We start from the raw sequence: 19,957 nt of genomic DNA, 5'->3' as shown, positions 1-19,957 counted from the left end.
TCATTATAGCTTCGGCGGCAGCAAACTAAATCGGTCTAAATCAAACACAGGTAAGGCGGGAAATAAAGAGGTCCTCTCGGTCCACTCTTAACAAATAGCATCTCTCGGTCTCGCTATAGGTCCCTAATGCCACTAATACTGACTCTCGTCCTGAAAAGTGACTAACGGTCTAAACTATACCTATCTTTCGATCTTAGCACAGTCTAGTCGATTTAATTGATGGTCTAATAACCTCCCCTACCTTTCGATCTAATGGGTCAGTCACGAAATAGGTATCTAACTGGTCGCATGCATTCGATTCGTTAAATATAAGATTAAATTCAATTAAAACGAGGGAAAACCCTACGAGGTCAGTCGATCGACTGGTAATGTCAGTCGATCGACCAACACGCGAAACATCCCTTCCTAATCTAATGCCGCCTCTGCCATAAATCGCCTACATCCTAGCACTAAAGAATTAGCTACTCATGCTAAAGGTAAAAACAACTAAAACTAATAACGATTACTGAATTCATGCTTAAAGTAAATAACAACAATGATAATACGATAATTGGCTTTTGGGACACTAACTCAGCAAATCTATACTAATAAAGAAAATAAAGCAATAAACGGAAATTAGGGCAGAAAGAAACCAAAGGTTTCCGTCTCAAGCTAGATCTGAAAACTAAGTTTTTTTCCAGAATGAAAAACATAACCTAAAAGTTGCTGCGTTCTACTGATAAAAAGATACCGAAAGTTAATTACAAGTTGGGCTTTTAAAAGTCTAACACGGAAAATTAAACGTCACTCGAAATCGTCGTCGATCGATCGTCAGACGGTCGATCGATCGAACATGCGGATAAAGAGCTTCGTCGAGCTCCGGTGGTCGATCGACTGAAAGGCTTAGTCGATCGACTGAAAATACTGTGCAGTGGCTCTTTGTTGCTTCCAATCAACTCTTCACTCCTTGCACGCATCCCAAGGTGAGTGAATGAAATCTCCTTCCTCTTGGCTTCCTTGAACTTGCTTCCGGAGGATGAACTTGGCTTGATTCAGCCTACTTCCACGCATTCCTACGATAAATCATAGAAAATGCAAAGTAAACCGTTTCGGGAGAAATAGTAGCCTTAAGCTATCAATTATGCATGGAAATACGTGCCAAAACCACAGATAAAGTGTATAGAATATGCACGTATCATCTACGCTGCCTAAACGCATAGACTTCGTCATTCTCTGCCAAACAAATAACAGCATTGTGCCCCGCAGCACCACATCTCTCACAGTAGACCACCTGTTGCGCCATAGGATGGAACATAGGTGGAAGATCAAAGGTACTCAAGCCTTCCCTTTGAATATCTTTCTCCTAGAATCCTGTCTAGGTAGGACCTATCAAAACAATACTAAAGGAGAAAGATAAGAACTGCCTCAAGGAATAAATTCCTTGAGACTAAAGACAGACAAAAATAAAACAAGTAAATAAAATAGTTGCTTCCCCGGCAACGGCGCCAAAATTTGACACGGCTGTCGCAACCCTATCAAAAATAAAACGAACAGGCTCTAACTAATGCAACAGAGGCAAGTCGGGTATCGTATCCACAGGGAGGCGGTCACTATCTACTCGTTTTTCGGTCTGTCTACGGTCACAAAGTAGGGGGTTTAAGTTAGTTTTACTAAACTAACAAACTAAATTAAAAGCAAGGATTGAGGAAAAATAGAAAGAGAGATGCTAGGATGTCGGTTCACCATGATATTATACAAATCAGCTAAAGGTAGGTCAGTCGGTCTGATGTGAGAAGGGTAATGGAAAGGTCCTCTCGGCCCGCTATCCGCCCTAAAATACTACTAACCTAGCTTTCACCCTCATTAGTGTAGTCTATTGTCCATAACAGGTCTATTCATTCCAATCTCTCAATCTAGGTCTGAATTTAACCAGTTTAATTACTTAAGTTGCATGCATTCAACCTAATAATTACAGTTATGTTGGTATCAAACAATTCTCACAATAAAGCCTACTAAACCAATTATCGCTTCATTGCTATACTACCATGGTTCCCCTAATCATAGCATTAAAGAATTAGCTACGCATAAATGTATATAAAACAAGAACGAAAAATAAAGCAAGAACAAACATGATAAAGAGATGAGCAAAAGAGAAATAACATAAAACAGAGAAAGGAAATTACAAAGAATGAGATCCGAAAAGGGAAGAGCGACGAAACGTTCAACAGTAGAAAAGCTGAGATAAAAGTCGAATAAAAGATAAATAAACCTAATTGAGTCTCTCCTATTTATAGGAGAGATATTTTTTCACCTAAGATACGATAGTAAGATATTAAAATCTTGCGTCAGATAGAAAAAGTACTCGATCGAGGACTTTAGAACTCCTCGATCGAGTAACTCCTAGCAAAAACCTCTCGATTGAGGACATTAAGTACTCGATCGAGAACTATGAAAAAGTCACCTCTCGATCGAGGACTTTAAGTACTCGATCAAGCATTGCAGTACTCGATCGAGTGGTTTCCAGCGCATAATTCCTGCTTCGCGCATTGAACTTCAAACGACCGCCATTTCTTTGTTACTTGGGCAAATAAAGCGTTTTCGGTGGCATTGGAAAGCTAACAGGACAAGCTTTCATTCCAATTCGAATCACTTCAATATCAGTTGTAGAACTCGAGATATGGCTCCTCAAAGTAGGCACTAGTAATTTGAAGCTCTTATTTTGCTCGCCTAGCTACCTTACTTCTATGCGCATCACAAAATAATAGTTTCCAAGCTCCGACTTAACTCACCTCCTAAATACATGCATAGGGACATGTATTAAGCTTGATTATGCTCCTCTCTGGTTCATATCTATAAATAATATAAGACAAACCAAAGTAGCCTATTCGGGGGACATTTGTAGCTAAACACTACACAAAAATGCATGGAAATGCGTGCAGATATGGTACAATAAGTCTATATAAAATGCACGCATCAATAAGCAAAAAGACGAAAACAGGAGGAGTATCATGAGTACTCGATCGTGCCATAGCAGGATTGATCAAGGAACCACCGTGCTCGATCGAGTACATCACGGGTTCGATCGAGGCACCCCCCCAAGTTGACAAATTTTCGCGTGTTTTAGCTACGACATTGGAAGAAAATAGGATCTTCGATCGAGTGACTACTTGACTCGATCGAGTACAACCTGTAACTGATGATGATGCTTCCAAAGTTGCTTCTAAAGCAAAAGAAGCCGAGTCAATTAAAATTCAACTACCTTTTCCTCAAAGATTGCAAAAGTCTAAGCTTGAACAACAGTTTGGGAGGTTCTTGGAGGTAGTGAAGAATCTTCAAGTGAGTGTGCCATTTACTGAATTGGTCACTCAAGTGCCGACATATGCTAAATTTTATCTTATCAAATAAGCAGTGTTTTGATGAAATTAAGACGGTAGCATTCACTCAGGAGTGCGCGGCCGCATTACAAGCTAACTCACCACCAAAGCTAAAGGATCCAAGGAGTTTTTCTATTCTTTGTCATATTGGTAGTATAGCTATTGATAAAGCCCTTTGCGATTTAGGGGCTAGTGTTAGTGTTATGCCGTATTCTATGTGCAAAAAGTTAAATATGGGTCAACTACGTATCACTAATACGACCTTGTAAATGGCTGATAGATCTTTAAAGAAGCTTATGGGTGTCTTAGAGGATGTGCCAGTTAGAGTAGGGAAGTATTTTATTCCAGTTGACTTTATCGTTATGGATATGTCTGAGGACTCCCAAGTCCTTATTATTTTAGGTAGACCATTCCTACACACAGCGAGGGCGGTCATAGATGTTAGGGATGGCAGTCTTACACTACGAGTTGGAGATGATAAAATTATTTTTATTCTTGATAAAACATTAAAACATCTCAATTTAGAAGCTACTTGTCATATGACTAATGCTCTTGCTCCACTATTGATGATTCCTTTGCTTATTGTTTGGACATGAATCCATCTGACGCCCCTGCTGTTGCGTCAGGTCTATGGAGAAAGGAAGTGGATGAGATAGAGAAATTGATTTATGGAGATGAATCTCCTCCTGAGATGGTTTACAACTATGATGAGAGTGTTGACTTGGAAGCCGAGTTGGATGCTTTGGAAGCAGAGATATTTAGAGAGGACCCTGTCGGAATTTATGAGATGAAGCAAGCTCCTACGACGGATGAAGCACCCCATCTCCTTCCTCATGATGATAACTTGAAGAGCAATGAACATACTTGCTCATATTTTATATTAGACTTTGAGTTTGATGAGCCAGAACTTTATTCATTGCTTATTTTCTTTGCTTGGACTATTTATTGGTGCTACTTATGTCTGTATGTAGCACATGCGCTACTTTTTGATTTACTTTTACGTGCTTTAAGTTATATTGATTGTGATTTTTATAGGCATTTGTTTTAAATGCAGGAAATTTGCTCGCCAGGATGAGTACTCGATCGAGTGCTGCCAGGCTCGATCGAGTGCCTTTTTGTTTTGGGTATATAATGTAGCTGACTTGGTTGGAATTGCGCGGTTGATTATTTTCCCCTATTTTTGCAGCTGGTTTGGGGGAACTCCTACGCTTTTACCCGGTATTCTCTTGCCTTGTATCTACTTTTATTGTATTATCTCTAGTTATTTCCCATTCCTTTTGTTAGGTGTGTCCTTTAGGTTGCTGGAAATTTTGTGTGATTGTTATGCTGTAGGCGTCACAATGAGGACACTATGACATTTAGGCTTAGGGGAGGAGTTTAATTATGTTGTGTGATTTACTTATTGATGTGTGCATTTATATACCAAAAATCCATAAAAATTAAAAAATTTCAAAATACAAAAACAAGTTTTTCCTTTGTTTTAGGTCGAGTCTTGGTGAATTGAATAACAATGATGTTAAATTGCATTGTTTTTGCATTTGAATCCCATATAGTTATCCATGTACATTGTTTTGACCCGTTATTTATGAAAACAAAGCTCATAACTCAAGTCTTGACCGTATTTGACAAGCCTTATGCTAATTAGATTTGACACAATTATGCTGGTAAACTACTTAAATTTTGAGGTCTATAGAGCTTCCTAGGCCGTGAACATCAATAAACTGGTCTCATTGTCAATTAGGCTTGCGTGTGGTTTCTCCTTGTGGAATATGTAATATCAAACTGCATAAGTGTGACATTGATTTCTTGATACTTTTATTGGTTTCATTTGACTAAGTACATGTGGATGGGCGGTTCTTACCGTTCAAATAAGCCTTACATTACCTATTGTTTAGCCTGTTTGTACCCTTGTAGCCAACTTTAAATTACATCCTATGAAGCTACAATGCAGAATTTGCCTACCTTTTCGGGACAGTCGTAGTTGCTTATTTTTCATGTCTACTTTGCTATTATGGTTGGGTTGGGACTTATCGTCATGTGGGTATGGCAAAGTACTTTTTAGCAAATGTGTTGTATCCTTGTGTTGGAAAAGGAAAAAAAATATGAAGTAAAAGAAAAAGAAAGAAAAAAATCAAAAAAAAAAAAAGAAGAGAGAATTGAAAAAAGAGAAAAAAAAATTGATTGCTTCATTTGGTTTTGTCAAGGATCAAAAGGATGGTCGTTAGAGTCTAATGCATATTTGGAGAGTACTTCATTCGCTCTCATGTGTTGTAAAGTTAAGATTATTTCTCTAAGTTGGGTTCATTTTATCATAGATTTGGTTTTGGTTTTGGTTTAGCGCTGCGACTACCGTCTTAGCCTTACATATCGATAACGTGCTTTGGAACAAACCATTTCTATCCCTTTAACCCATTTGCCACCCTTATTGTCCTTGATACATGCACTTTTGTCTACATTTTGGATGCATACTACTTGGGAAAATCTTTATCACATTAGATTGCATGCATGTTTCATAAGTTGAGTGAGTGTTTCTACTTCTTTCTATCTTCACATATAACTCACCCTTACATACTTATGAGTGCATGAATGAATCCGCGAGAATCCGATTAATTTGTCTTGCAATGATCGAAAGGTATTTGGCATTTGTCTATAGTATGGTGATATGAGACTTGAGCTGCGTTTTCTATTTCCCGTACCTTTGAATTTATTTTATTGGTACACTTTGGTCATTGCTTTATTGCAGTTATGGATAGCCCGGGATTTGTATGCATTAAACATTAGGTCTGAGTTATTTGTTCGCCATTTGTATGATTGCCTTATGTAATGTGTGATGCTTTGCTTGAGGACAAGTAAAGAGATGGTTTGAGGGAGTTTGATGAGTCATAATTATATGCATATTTATGCCTCCCCTTAATTACTTTTGATACGGTTTTCGTGCTAATTTATATTAAATACATGTCTTTTATGTTAGAATGTTATTACTTTCGCTATTTGATGTTTAATGCAGGAATGATGCATTTGAGGAGCAAAGGAATGAAATGGGCATCGCGGAGTGGGCATGAAGGAATACACGAAGAATGGCACGGGAATCCATAAGAATGAAGGAAGAGAAGATAAGAAGACAACATGAAGAAAAGAACTGAAGATGAAGAATACTCGATCAAACCCACATAGGCTCGATCGAGGAACCTGTGTACTCGATCGAGTGCACATAGGCTTTATCGAGGAACCATTAGTTTCCAAACTTTTCCGCAATTTCCTTAAATCGGTTATGTTTTACTATAAATACCCAATTTGTACGCTATATTTATTTACGCTTTATTTTTACCTAGCTACGTAGAATTACCCTAGAAAACTCTCTAAAAACTCTAGTTTAGTTTACTTTATTGTTCAAACTTCCGGATCTAAGCATTCCTCTATTACGGTATTAATCTTTCCTCAATAATTATTATTCAATCGTTATTCATCTTTTATTATTGTTCATCATGTTTCTTATTATTACTATTGTTGTTCTTCCTTTTAGTATGAGTAAGTAAGCCTTTAATCTAGGGTGGAAGGGGATCTAGGTTGTTATAAAAGGGTTTATTAATGAATTGATTGTTAAATTGCTTTTGATTGTTGTTCAATTATCGTCTTACATCTAGTTAATTAATTACTTATCAGAACTGGTTAATTAGTATTGCATAAACTAGGATTTTCACCGACCGAGTTAACACTAGTATAGGCCACGATAATTGAATTAGACCGACTTAATAATAGCGAACGGATGTTAAGTTTATATCTAAAAAGACATATTAGAATTGACCGATCATTATGAATTTCAACAATATAAATTGCTTAATCAATGAATTAAACCTTACACTTGGATGACTACCTAGTGAACCCAATCCCTAGACCCTTTATTATTATTGAATTTGTCTTTATTTACATCGCAATTAGTTATTAGAAATCAAACAATCAACCCCATAAAACTGTTACCTTTAAGACAAACTTAAATATAAACAAACTAGATTAATTAACTCACCTCCCTGTAGATTCGGCCCTTTCTTACCACTAGCTACCAGTTAGTAGTAATTTAGGATTTATTTTGATAGGCCAACGACTGAAAATAACCCTATCAAACAACACCAAAACAAATCTGTCATGCCCAGCAAATACTATTTGTGATACATAGAAATTTAAAGGTAATTCGCCTCTGTAACACCATGGTATCATTGCGGTCAACGCAGTGTCAACATAATCCATCCTAAAATGATTACCAAACGATTAAATAAACTTGGCAACCTCATAGAACGACAATTAAAGAAAATTAGTAACCACATAGCATTAAAATCACTGCATACTGCCTAGATACAACCCATACACAAGTATAAAACACAATGGTAATCATCAACGATCGAGCCCATGACATATGGTTCACAAAATCATCAACGATCGAGCCCATGACATATGGTTCACAAAAGACTCCCCATGATTCCTAGTAAAACGAGAATAACGGTCTCTAAGTACATGCAGGGGCACTCGATCGAGTTAGGCGTACTCGATCGAGTATAGAGTAGGGTACTCGATCGAGTTAGACATACTCGATTGAGTATGTGCAGGTCAGAATGCTCGTTAAAATGCAACATGCAGGGTACTCGATCGAGTTGAAGGTACTCGATCGAGTATCTCCAGTTCAGAGTGCTCCCAAATGCCGTATCAAGCAAAGAATTATGCAAATCGTCGGGGTTTTATTCCCGACATCGTTGTACCTTTACAACAAGTCTATAAAATCCAGTCACAAAATGTGGCCTTATGGCCGATTACATCACCAAGTAAAGAATCCAAATACCGCAAAAATAAAGATAACAATCCGACACAAGTCCACTAAACAAGCATGAAAACAAAGAACGGTCACTCAAGGTCACCGCCATGATCCTCCTCCATCTCCTCATCACCTCCAACTCCTGAAGTGCCAGCTCCTGACGTGCCTCCTCTAAACCCTCCTCCGGTAGCAGCTCCCGTCCCTGGGTCTCCTCCACGGCGCAAGGCATCCGTAAGGGTAGCTCGTAGGGGGTCCCCATGTAGCTGGATACACCCCGTAGGAGTGAAACACACCCCTATCGTTCCCTAATCCGCGCCACCATACCTGTTGAGCCAAGTTGGTCCCCACACCCTAAACATAAGCCATCTGAGGAAGGTTCCAGAGCACCAAAGCGTTCGACACCCTCTCGGTGAGCTCACTCACCTACATCTAGTGGCTAAAGGAAGCTGGGTAACCGGGGTACTGGTACTGAGGCGGTCCCTGCTGCACAAACTGAGACTCCCCAATAACCTCTCTAGCTCTCCGGGGTCCTCTACCCTCCCTAGTCACTTGGTCCTCCCTCCTAGCATGGCCTCCCCCAAACGGCTCTGGCATCTCGTCGAGAAGGTCATCTATGATCAAGTATGTATGATCGGGAAGGTTAGCCTTCGCACTATCAGGGGAAGTCTTTGCCAACGGCTCAGTCATAGGAAGATGGTCCGAGTCAGGCACTCTCATCCAGCTCCTACCCCGCACCCTCCAAGCCAAACCTCCATCATCTAATACCCGCAACCACTTCTGATGAATGAAGTAGTCCTTATCCAAGGTCGGGACAACGAGACACATAGGTTTGAGAGTCGGTGAAGCCTCAAAGTTGGTCAATCTCTCAACTAGACGGGTGTCGATAGCGCCGCAACTGATATGGCGAGTCGAAGACCTAGCCATCAAAGCTAAACTAGCACATACTATCGCCGGGGCACTATAAGCAAAACGCTTCTCAGGGAGAAATTAAGGTAAGAGATCAACAACATCACCTCATGTGAGTTAAGCTTACTCACATCCTTCCTCCCGTACAACAAACAAGTCAAGGATCGGAGAAAGATCTTCAAGGTCATGTGCTGAACATCATTGATCAGCATAGCACTTGAGGTAGGGGCAGGTCTACCGGTGAACAAGGGTAGGTAGCTACTAGCTCCATACTCAGTCGGGACATCACTAAGATATCCCTTCTTGGGCCGGGTAAGCCTCAAGTGGTCAGCAAACTGGTCAAGGGTCAAGTAAAAGCTCGTGTTCATCAACCTAAAATCCACCATCTTCCCAGTTACGTCATAGGTAAAGGAGCTCATAAACTCAAGGGTCATAAAAGCATAAGAATGCTTCCTCAACCAAAACAATCCCTCCAAACCCAAAACCTCAAAGATGTGACGGACACCCACCTCAATTTTCAGCTTCTCCAACACACCCGTATCTATACACTTTGTTGGCTGTAAGGTGCCACCTAGTAAGCTCACAAAGGCATCCCTTTGTTTGAAATTAGCAAAGATTACCGTCAGGTACTCTGGTACCGGCGAAACTAGTAATCGGGTTAAATTTGTAGTTCCTAACATCAATAATAAGTATTCAAGGTAGTTTCTATCAAAAGCTAGCAATTATAACACAATCTTAAGGCATAAAAATCAAATTTTCAGAAATCACAACACTACTATATGCTTCAAATTGTTTCAAAATCAAGGAAAGAAGTAAAAAGTTACCTTGAATTAGTTTGCAATCGAATTAGATGGGTTAACTTAGGACGATTTGAGAGAACCAACCACAAATTACACCAAGTTTTTGTAGAGAAAGAAGTTTTATGAGAGAATTAGGGTAAGAAAGAGTAAATAAGAAGTAAAGAATGAGGAGAATGAAAGTTATAAGATCCGAAAAATTTTAAGAATCCCGTGTATTGTAGCAACGGCACTCGATCGAGTATATGGGGTATTCGATCGAGTAGCCTCCACTCGATCGAGTTAGGGGTGCTCGATCGAGTATCGGCATTGATAGAATTGACATCGATTCTGTTTTTCAGTGAACTCGATCGAATGACCCACCTACTCGGTCGAGTACTTCCTCGTACTCGGTTGAGTAAGTCAAAATAACTCACGAATGATCATGAGATGATTGGTCGTTCCTGCAAAATAACAAATCGTTCGGAGTCTAAGGCATGCTTAGAACTCGTCACTAGTTATCTCTTATTCTAATACTATCGGCTATCGACTATCATCACTTTACATATAACAAATGTATCGCAATCACAACATTATAACACCACTCTTTTGTGTTCCATATAATATACAAACCTGCTATTACGTACCTTAGTCTACATATTTACTCATAACTGTAACGATGTTCTATCTTATTTGCATACATATCAAATTCTACAACACAACTTGCTCATACAATTTATTGAATATTGCGAACTTGTAAACCAGTTACCAAACTTACATGTCACCATATATCCTCACGTATACTTCCAATACATTCTACTCGTCCATCCACATAACTCAGACACACAATTATAAAAGCAATTACGCATCACATATGCTATCATCTACACACATGACATTACCTTTATACATATATCTTGCACATTACAAAAACATGCACATACAGTTCTCGACTCAATATTCCCATTCGAAGTAGCTGGCTTAAGCATATTGGGGCCAATATTTTGGAATGAGGGCGCCTTAGCTTCTCACCCAAAATCAAGTACACAAGGGGCTCTCAATATACATACACCAGGTTCATTTTATTTGACTCTCTACGTTCATTATGTTCATTGGTTACAGGTTCCAAAATCGTCGCTCTGATACCACTTTGTAACACCCCCCATCTACCAAGGAGCCTTAACAAGACCTTCCCTAGCAGATACGGGCATCACCATCTCGGTTGCCCGAGGAATAGTATATCATAACGTCAATAAAAGAACTATTACAGTTTATTACATGCTTTAACTCAATAAGAAAGATACAACTGATAAACAACCAACTACGGTGATACTATCCATGCCACGACTCGGTGAAAGACTCGACCCTCCAATGCACCCCAGATAAGCTCCACATATCAACACCTGCTAAGACTGACTACTCATCATAATGGATCAACGCAAACACATAACAAGAAAGAAACACAGACAAAACCACACAAGGTAAGTAACTGAAGAACAACATATAAAGCATAATACAACACACACACAAATCTCCAACTCCAACAATCCACCGATCACCTGACTAACCCAAAGGTATAGTCCTGCCAGATTACCAGTCGCAACCAGTATTCCAAACCGCTAGTAGGGACCGCAGCCTTACCACCTAAGCCCCGCTCAAAACCATAGAGCGAATAACCCATGTCCATTAATGTGCACACCCCCTTGTATTGGGAACCACAAGGGGCAAATCAAGGGCGTGATGCCATTCCCGATGATGACTCCACTCAGCCAGGGACGCACCCCGCACACAAACGTAATGATACTATTACATAATTAGAGATACCACACACCACACATGAAAACCAATCGATAGTACTAAGTAGGAAAACCTACCTTTAGCAATCAACAGCCAACATTGTACACATCCATATGAAGGCGAGGCAACCTCCAACAACACCTATCACAACCAGTAGGAAAACCCTATTACTAACAACCATAACCACAGCGAAACCTAAGGATGATGATGATGACTTACCTATGCTCGACATTCTGGTGATAAGATCGCGACCAGACTCAAGCCTCCGTCTCCATGGTGTCTCCAAGTGTGAGGGATCTCAAAAGGTTGAAGGATGGTGAGGGAGAAGGTGTGTCGTCGATTAGGTTTTGGAAGAAAATAAAATGAAAACTGATTTGGGTTTACGACTTCACGATTTATAACTTAACACTGAACTCGCCGCACTCGATCGAGTATGTAGCCTACTCGATCGAGTGGCCTCTACTCGATCGATTCACTAGATTACTCGATCGAGTAGCCTACACTAGACCGAGTTCCCACCTCCCAAAGGTTACTATGACGCAAGGCTGATAGAGTAAAGGTTCCAATATGTTAAACATGTGTCTAAGGTCAGTCAACAAGCATTCAACGGGTCCCTAACAGGGCGGGTATTATAATTATAGCTTAATATCGACATTTTATGCAAATACTTGCTGACTTATTCCGATTTAGCTTAATATCGACATTTTATGTAAAGACTTACTAAGTTATTCCGATTATAGCTTAGTATCGACATTTTATGTAAATACTTACTAAGTTATTTCGATTATAGCTTAATATCGACATTTTATGTAAATACTTACTAAGTTATTTCGATCATAGCTTAATACCGACATTTTATGAAAATACTTACTAAGTTATTCCGATTATAGCTTACTATCGACATTTTATGTAAATACTTACTAAATTATTCCGATCATAGCTTAATGTAGATATTTTATGTAAATACTTACTAAGTTATTCCGATTATAGCTTAATATTGACATTTTATGAAAATACTTACTAAGTTATTCAGATTATAGCTTGATTTTGGCATTTTATGTAAATGTGTACTTACTTATACCGATCATAGCTTAAAATCGATTTTTTATGAAAATATGTGCTAGTTATACCAAATCATATTTTTAATTAAAAAAATAAAATTTTTTTTAAAAAAAATCTAGAGAAATGTTTTAATCCTAATGACTCATGCCTAATAATCTAATATTTCAAAAAATAAAATGAAAAATTCCCTAGAAATATCTACAATTGATGGCCAACACTCCCTATCCATTTCATCTTAACTTCCCCCGTTTATTCAACTTCCTCTTCCGCTCTTTAACCCTGCGTATAAAAAAAATAAAAAATAAAAACTCCTCTCTAACCCTAAAGTATTATACCCTAACAATTATGGTTCAAATTGAAGAAAGAGGCCTTAATTGGCCGATCTACGCTCCACCTAGAAGAGTGTACCCAGTCCCGCATGCAATAGCGAAACTCAAAGAACCCCCTTCAATTTCACGGACGGATACAAATTCTTCCGCATTTAGGGTTGCTGCATGCAATGACCTAATGTCATTCTACATCATTCCTAGGTGTGGATCGTGGCAGAAAATAATTATGACTCATTTTTGTAAGTCATTGGCGTATGGTTGGGCGCATTGCAAGGAAATAGTAGAGACGAAGGAAGAAGAAGTCGGTGGTAAATATTATCCTTGAGTATTGTAATAGCCCGAATATTTTGTTAATTATATTATTATTTCTTATTGTTAATTTTTAAAAGAGAAAAATATATTTTCGATTTCGCATCCTATTAGAGTCGATTTAATTTTTAATTGGTCTTTTGCTATTAAAGTTATTCGAGACTAAAAGCTTTAGACCTGTATTCAAATTTGATGAGTGTTCTTTTCTAATGTGTGTATAATTAGCCCACTAATTTCTTGCGGTTCAATATATATAACGTGAAATTATGACCTTCTCTTATATCTACTCGCATAACCCTAAATAGAGCCGTCAAAAGTGTCACATATTATCAAGCATGAGTCATTGTTATCCTCTTTTTCATTCTGATCTTGATTACCCAAGAGGAGTACGTGCCTTTCATTTGACCTGGGACAATTAATATTCTCTCTTTTAGATTTTTGGGCTCAAATTATTGGTCAACATAGTCCTACTTGTTTTTCTCGCATGCTGACACGATTTTGCGCAAACTGAATTTATTTTGTCATCTGATAAGGTAACACGATTTTACCGATCTTAATATTATTATTATTATTATTATTATTATTATTATTATTATTATTATTATTGTTCGGGGTTATATGTATATGTGCAATTATTTGTTGTGTAGTAAAAAAATAATTATTGATGTTGAATTATAATAATTGTTACTCTAGATTATACATAGTATTGTTTGTATATCTCGTTTTCTAAAGTTGGTTGTATGGTGAGAAGGGTGTCTGTAGAATAGCATTCGATCTTTTGGGTATAGATTTGTGACTCTAATCTAAAGATTCAGTAGAAGCATGAGGTGAGTGCATAATAATATTGCATGACCGAACAATGAGTTTTGGTAAAAGTTTATAGGGAATGGTAATGGTGTACACATAATGATGGTGCACATGGTAAGTTGAATTAATGGATTGATTTGATGGTTGTGTTGCATATATTTGACAAGATAGTGATTTTGGTTATGAATTTGTTATACGGCTGACTAATTAGCCAAAGCTTAGTGAAATCTTGGTTGTTTCGCATTGTGTTCAAATTGTTGTTTCCTTTGACTAGGACTAGTGGGTGAGTAGCTTAGAGTTTTACTCTAAGTGTTGAGCACGGTTCTTTGAGCCTTTGACGATATTGATATTGAGATTGAGATTGAGATTGATTGTTGGTATTGAATTATGGGGCCTTTGAGCCATATTGTGTTTTACGGTCCAGAGTGACCATGGTTATTGAGTTATTTGAGTTTATTATCGATATTGAGATGGAAATATTGTTTAGCGGTTTTATCCGTCAGTTCACTCACCCCTTGTCCTTGGTCTTAGGGTCGATGATGAGGATACAATATCTGGTTAATTTTTAGTACTATATTATGAGACGGAGTAATGAGTGGGACAGGGTAATGACTTGAGATTGAGTTAATTATTGGGACGAGAGTGTCTATTATATTATGGAGTAAGTTTGAGTTTGAGTTTAGTTATTGGGGAGTGTTTTTATTATTCTCTGTGTTTATTTTCATTTTTACGTGTACATGTTTCCACGCCATAACCAAAAATTATTCAACTTATATTGAGGTATTATCTGTTACTACCTTTCCGGCTGACGTGTTTTTCCCCTTTGGGCTACTCGTCATGGGGGTAGTTCCTTTCTGTCTTCTGGTTTTATTTTAGGTTACTTCCGCTGCAGTTCAAAAGGATTTTATTTCAAGACAAGATTTTATTTAATTAAAGACTTTGTAAAAGTTTTAGTTCATTTTGTATATTTTATTTTAAGAGACATTTTGTAAGAAAAAACTTTGTATATTAATTATAATATCCCTGTGTTTTGGCCTGTTTGAATGTAAAAGTTAGTTTTAATTTAGCCGAAAATCAGGGGTGTTACAAGTATGGTTATAATTTTCCGTTCATGCAACTAGGTTTGATGAAGTTTTTGGGGGTTAATTAGTTTTCCGTTTCGTATCTTATTAAGTTTTTTGGGGCTAATATCGTATTTGGTTTGGTTATATATGGGTTGTGTTAAGTTTTCTTGGCGGGGGTAATTTGATCTGGTGACGCAGATGGGATGTATATGGCTTGTATTAAGTTTTTTGTAGATGTTCTAATCGGATGTTGGTCGGTTGTTTAATTTCCGTCTTGTAATCAAATATTGGCCGGTTGTTAATTTTCCGTCTTGTAATCACTTGAACCTTTTCTATAATAAAGTAAAATTTTTCGTACTATTTCTGGATTTCTGGATTTTGGTTACAATTTTGATCAATGTTGGTTGTCAATGAAAATTTGGGATTTTGGTGTTATTCATTTAACATGTGTTAATGTTTCATGTTTGAGTATGGAGATGAACAAAATCATTATGTATCACTTGCTTTTTCCAAATTTGGATTTTGGTACTAACTTATACCGATCAGTTTGTGAACTTTTGTTAAGTTTCGTTCAATTCGTTCATTATAATCGTTCAGTTTGTTAACGTGATCATTACGTATACTATATGGCACGAAATTGAACAATAGCGCTTCATAAGACGAATTTACAGTATGGCACGAAATTGAACCCATATGCCCTTGACTTAATTAACCGATTACAGTATTGAGAACCATATATTAACTTAGCAAAAATTATGTAACAAACGGTTAAAAAGACGAATACACGAAATTGAACAATAGCGCTTAATAAGACGAATTTATACAGTATGGCACGAAATTAATTTTATACTAAATCAGCGAAATTTATGTAACGTTTTAATTGGTCATGAAACGAATTTATACAGTATCAACAACCATATACTAAAGCAGCGAAATTTAACCATGACTTAATAATTGATAGGCTATCGCACACCTAACAAAAATACCCTAGACTTGGCATAAAAATAAATGTAGTAAAGTAGGGGTCGAACACAAGGAGACGGGAGTTGCGTAGTGAAAAGCTATGAGTAGACTTCTATCTAGGTCGGTTTCGATTGGTTTTGGATTTGGTAGGTATAAACTAAGGCAATAAAATGTAAATTCAATAATATTAATAGAGTCTAGGGGAGTCGGGTCACACATGCAAATACGTAAGTGTTCATGTCAAAGCTAGGAATTCTTAATAACAATAATTGTTTAGGCTTAAATTAAAGACAACCACCTCTCGGTATTATTGTCAACCATAGACCGGGTCCTAACGAACTCTCGCTTTAGCTAGGTCGTTCTACTAACACATACTTAGTCTAATTCAATTCCGTGCCTCTCGACTTATAGAACGAATTAACAAACTTAATCAATGATTATGGCCATTAAACAAAGATTAATTAAAACAAAGCAAGCATGTGATAGAAACAATTTGTCGATATTATAGCATCCTAATTTTAACAATTACAATTACTACTTATGCATGGCTTCCCTAATCCCTAGACAAATGAAACTACTCACTCATAATAGAAATGAAACTAATAACAACTGATATGATAAACATGAAATTATAATTAACTAAATGATTAATAATAGAAATGATGCTAAGTGATAATAATAACATTTTTTTGGTATTGAGTGATAATAATAACATAAATAGATAGAAATGATGATTACTAGAGAATGACTTTATGTAGTAAAATAATGATGATATGAAAATGCTAGTAACAAAAATAACGTAATAACAAATAACGATTAACAAATGCTAAATTAGCGTACTTAACTATAATAGCAATAACAAGGAGATGAACAAAACAAAACTAGAATTGGGATTACCGAAATGGAGAAAGTAAAACTTGCAAATGAAGAACAAACACAACCCAATATAACTTAAATTAAAACTTGTATTATAACTAGAATTGCCTGAAGGAAATAGTTTTAGAACAATGGAAAGCTTAACGAAAAGTAAAGTAATTCTGAAAACTAAAATTATTGTGCTAAGTACAAGAGAAATATGATATGAAAGTGTACCCTAAATGACGAAGTCTACACCCTTTATATAGGAAATTAATGAAGGGTGAAACGTAAAGTCAATACAAGGGGTCAACCCCGATTAATTCTCTTAAACTCTTGATTAATTGCATGAAGAATCCAATGTTGCCTCATAACTACGTCTTTAATTCTCCGGTTAATTGCACAATGAGCATCCTAAGAGTATCCTAAGCTTGCTTCAAATTTCTTCACTTGGGCTTTATTTCTTAACTTCATTTTTGGGCTCCATCTTTTTATTTGTCCACTAACCTTAGTTAGTTTCTTCATGCTCGGGATTTTCTTCCCAAAACGCCCCTCCATGGTTGGTCTTGTTTCTACTAGCGTCGTGACCTTCGGTAATTGCCATATTGACGGGAAAAAGCTACCAAGTGCTTCATTTCCTACAAAATGGAATAAGCACAAGCAACACACCTAGAACACGAGATTAGCTCACAAATACACTGATTAAAGTGTAATAATCAAGTAAAATCGAGCTAAAATAAGGAGTAAAATCATATATAAATTGGACACATCAATAACTCAATGGAAGAAATCAGTAGCTAACAAAGTTCCAATAACACAAGCAAAACAGACGGTCTTAAAAGTTGCTAAACATATGACCCTTAAAAGCCATAAAAAAATTGACTTTAAATCTACTGAGTGTTACGATGTGTGCTCGTATTGACCCTTCTTCGTCGCAGCATTGGTTGCGAAGGACCTGCATCATCGATGTTTAAAGCCTTGCTTACTTTCTTTTGCCTAGGCCTAGAACCTCTACCTGTACCCCTTTTATCAATCGGGTCTCTCAAGGCGCCTTCCGTAGCAGGAGGTGCGTTTCTTAACATGTGGCGTTGGTTGTTCTCCTTCGCTTGTAATATTCTACGACCCCACACCCTTGTTACATCAGAGCCTGCTTCCATTTTGTTCAGAGTCTCAATTCCCACATGTGCCTCTAATGCCTTCACTACCTTCGCTGATTCGGCCTCATATAAGGCATACGTCTCATCATCATGTAATTTCAGCCTATATATGTAGTCATTCTTCATCGTGACCGCTAGAGATCGCTTAAGTCGTTCAAACTCACCAGGATTGTAGTACCCAACAGGAAGGTGCTCATAACCCTGAACCAAGTCCTTTCCCCATCGATTCAAAATGTACTTATCGGGATTAAACTGCACTTGCTTGAGCTATAGTACGCGAATAATATGCCTGCACAATATACCTTTAAATTCGAAAAGTTTACAAGTACAATTAAAATCACCGAAATCCAAGTTGGCCGTAACATTGTACTTTTTTTTCTCGTCGGTTCCAAAACGGTGTTGTCACCTCATCCGTTACATTAAACGAAGAGAAATTCCCAATGTTCAAATGAGACTCGGTTTTTGTGTGTATAACACTGTTTACCCCATCCTTCACCTCTCCGAACATGTTATTCGTGTAATCCCTTTGGAAAACTTCCTCAGCTATGACTGTCTTATTATAAGGAGACGGTCTTTCGTAACAAGCAAAGTTAAACTTTCATCCTCAACCTAGGATCTTAGTGCATTTTGATAACTATCAAGGAATTTTCCTATCAAATTTTGGTGTCGTTGTCGGGGAAGGGCAACAAAGCTAAAGCTTTGATTTTGTGTTGCATAATTGATCCTTCTTTATCTCACTTTTACTTGTGTCAATTAAGTGGTATTTCTAACATTTCTTGTTTAGTATGAAGCGAGGTTTATGCCTAATAATCAAGAAAGACATCTTGATTAAGAAGTAAACCCAAGTCCAAGAAGTTCTTTCGATTGGTTATTCACCAATCCATTTTACCAAAGACCTCTGAGGTTTATGTCAAGTGGAGACACAAGGATAAGCTCGGCCCGCGATCGATCAAGACATACTTTATAGGTTATCCAAAAGGAACATTTGGTCATTACTTCTATTCGCCTACCGAACATCGAGTTTTTGTTGCGGCTAGTGCGACGTTCTTAGCGAAAGAATTTCTCGAGAACAAGACGAGTAATAGAACCTTTGAGCAAGAATAAGGGAGGATAGTGAGGTGAGTGAGAAACCAGAGCCAATTTACGTTTTACCCTTGGAAATTCGATTTCCACCAACAATGGTGAATGACACCAGAACCATAAGAGAGATTAGAGCAAGGAATTATGATGAACAAATTTTGCGTATTGCATACCCACCTATGAGGGATGCCAATTTTGAGTTGAAAGGGTTTTTCATTCATAACCTCCCCAATTTCCACGGTCATGCGGGGAATGATCCTAATCGCCACCTTTCCGAGTTTCACATGATATGCTAAAGAGCCAACAATACTAAACAAAACACCGGCTCCACTCTCCCCTTGTGGACCATGCGGATCAAAAGGATCGTAGTCGGGTCTAGGTCCGGGGTTACAACTTTGCCACCAATTCTCCAACATTGCCATTTTTTCCTTCATTTGGCGGAGTTCTTCATCACGTTTTTTGTCACGTTCATCACGCTCTCTTAGTTGAGTTTGAAATTGACTAATAACTCCCGGTTGATATGTGTTGCTGGGAATTGTTGAAGTCGATCTCCTACGCGTGTTGTCATAGAAAGCCGGTGTTGAACTTCCGGTACCATACACGTTTCCTTTCTTGAAGCCTTTCACCAACTCAAACCATATGTCATTATCCGCCTTTTCTGGATTGGTGGCTTTTGTATGTTCAAATGCATCCTA

The sequence above is a fragment of the Silene latifolia genome, chromosome 2, assembly GCF_048544455.1.
Source record: "Silene latifolia isolate original U9 population chromosome 2, ASM4854445v1, whole genome shotgun sequence".
NCBI classification, from domain to species: domain Eukaryota; kingdom Viridiplantae; phylum Streptophyta; class Magnoliopsida; order Caryophyllales; family Caryophyllaceae; genus Silene; species Silene latifolia.
Note: the sequence above shows the minus strand (reverse complement) of the source record.